The sequence below is a fragment of the Schistocerca piceifrons genome, chromosome 4 (assembly GCF_021461385.2).
Source record: "Schistocerca piceifrons isolate TAMUIC-IGC-003096 chromosome 4, iqSchPice1.1, whole genome shotgun sequence".
Lineage (NCBI taxonomy): Eukaryota > Metazoa > Arthropoda > Insecta > Orthoptera > Acrididae > Schistocerca > Schistocerca piceifrons.
The window spans coordinates 556678608-556681505 of record NC_060141.1 but is presented as its reverse complement, the minus strand read 5'-3'; positions in this window follow the sequence as shown (position 1 = coordinate 556681505).

Sequence of the window (2898 nt, the reverse complement as noted above, 5' to 3'; positions counted from 1 at the left end):
GGTTTGAAGAACCATACTCATTAACAAAACTACACAAGTATGTACGAGTGATGGTAAGTATTCTCATAAGTAATTATTAATTAAGTAAATCACAACAAACTATAACTCTTTAAATAACAAATGTGCTTTGATAAGCAGTCTTTTAACCTACTCAAAATATGGTTGGCTGTAAAAATGCCAACACAACATTAAATTCAGGTTCAAACACTTTCTCATGAAATGAACACTGATAAAACTTTGTAATTCTCTTCGAAGTGCATAAATGCAACAATTAATAATCTTTTTCATTTCGGATCGCTATTATTGTTCTTTTAACTAACAAATTCACAGTTTCCAGGCAGCTTTTCAACTAAGCCAAATTATTTAAGAAAAGACTGCACACTGATTTTAAAAATGTTCTCGAAATGGAGTAGTTCTCAAAATATGAAACTGGACTTCAAACACTATAACTCCACATATTAGAAAGTAATCATAACTATTTTTACAGCTGCCAAATAAGGATTCCTGCCAAGGCTTGTGATTTGGGGTAATCACGGGTGTAAGATAGAATTTTTAGCATTTATTAAAATTAACCAAATTACACTAATACCTGGTCCATTTACAGAGTGCCAAATATAAACAATTTAGTGGAAGGCTGGTGGCACTGGTGGTGTAATTTGCAGTGGCTGTTAACATGGCAGTGATGCAGTCATGGCAGTACTGTTGTCCTCACCCTTTTATAGATCTCCTTGGCATCAGAATTATATTTTACAGGGCCAAATACCATGCCAATGATAATAGCATCACTAAATGTAGCATCTGAGACCCATAAATACTGCTCTTAAGCTCCTCTGGCCTCCGAAATCCAAGAATATTAGCCACAATTATCTGCTACTGCTAGTGAGATGTTAACCACAGCACTGCTCAGCCCAGACTCCTTACCCTTCACAAAGGATGAGTTGCCACTTGTGCACCAACCACACCTTTTCCACTCCACCAGGCTACTTTTGCAGCTGCGGGGCTTCCGCATGTCTTTTACATTCAACCCTACGTTCCCTAACTATGGACCAAATCATTTGTAGTACATTATATAACAATAATTCCAGTAGTTATTTAAACCCACAAGCACAGTTTAAACATCATTCAAAAAGTACACATAACTGAAATGTGTATACATAGCCAAAGAATTTCCATGATACATGCAACACTCTACATAAGTAACACTGCAAATTCACATAGAAATATCAATACAGGTACAAATAGGTGCTACAAGCCACCTCAAACCATAACACGTGGACCACCAAAATGATCATGTTTGACAATGTCTGTAGGTGCACTGTGTGTTGCCCTGTCACTAAGTAAGGGTACATCCCGAATCACTATGCAGATAATCTGCTCTCGTGTAAGAAGAGCACACAACCCATTCCCCAGTGGCCCAGATCTTATGCTGTTGGCATCATCAGAAATCTTTGATCATGATACACTCGCTGGTCACTGTTGTGAGACTGTGCTCCTTCCCCATGTATGTCCTTTCAGGGGTGTATTGGGGCCTGACATCGTTGTTGTGGGTGACAATGTGCAACTGCATTAGATAACACAGGTGGAGGAGCTCTCGGAACTAGAGGATATTTGGATATTTGGCGAATGAACTGGCATGCCCTTCTACCCCCCCCCCCCCCCTCTTAAATCCCATTGAGCATGTGTGGGATGCACTGAATAGAGATACTGCAGCTCTTCCACATGGACCAATGACCATCCAGCAGTTGTCAACTGCTCTGGTGCAGTAATGGTACACTCTATCTCAAGAACTTTACTTGGCAGTGACACGTTATTTGAAAGTTACTCTCATCCTTTAGTTTTGCATGCCATTGTACTTATCTTGTTAAATGGTCTGGAAATATCCCTTGTAATGGTGATGTATTGAATTTGTGGTTGTATATAATTCTTATTTGTGAAGAACAGCATTTTAGTAATTTACTTGAGAGATTTTTGATTTCATGTGAGTTAAATACACACTTAATTTTTCTGGCAGAGCATTCATAATTTTGATTTGCATGGTTATTTGGCAGTGTTGTTTGTATGTATTTTATGCCTTATCTCTTGAAATGTCCACGCCAATATTTTGAGTTACTTCCAGGAAGTAATTATTAAATCACTACCTGACTACTGTCATTTAATAGTTGGGTTTTCTTCTTTAATAACAAAGTCCTCATATTCCTTAACTTGCAAAGATTTAATTGCATTATCTGAATTATTAATTTGAACCATTATAAGGGAAGATTTTAGATATTTATATTCACTTTCCTTTGTAGTATTTTATCAGAGTTTCTCCCATGTTTGACCTAACGGTTTCATACAAATTACCTTTCCTCGTCCATAAGATTTTAATTCCCTTTGTAATCAAGGTCTTTTCTTTTAAATTTCTTATTAGTGCCATATTTTATTGTTTCCTTGGGAAAGCACCAGTAAAATACAGATGGAAATCCATTATGTTTGGAGCTGGCACCCATCACATCATACGCATCCTTCCAGTCAGCTTCCTTTAAGGCTGACTTGAAACTTCCTGTTGTTGGTCATTAATTATGCTAACTGTTTTCTGTCATACCACTTCATTGTGATCTGATACATTATTATATATCGCTAGTTTTACATCATAGTCCCCTGCCCTGTGGGTCTGGGGGTTAGAATAGGTCCGAGGTATCTCCCTGCCTGTTGTAAGAGGCGACTAAAAGGAGTCTCGCACCTTTTGGCCCTGTAAGTTCAGGTCCCATTTTATGGTTTGACCTGCCACTTTCCAAATTCTACAGAAGTGCGGGCCATATGGGGAAGGATGCCTTACATGGTTCATGAGTTATACTAGTGCCCTTAGATTCGAGCTCCTGAATCTCTTGTCATGGCTTTGCATCTCCACATGCAATT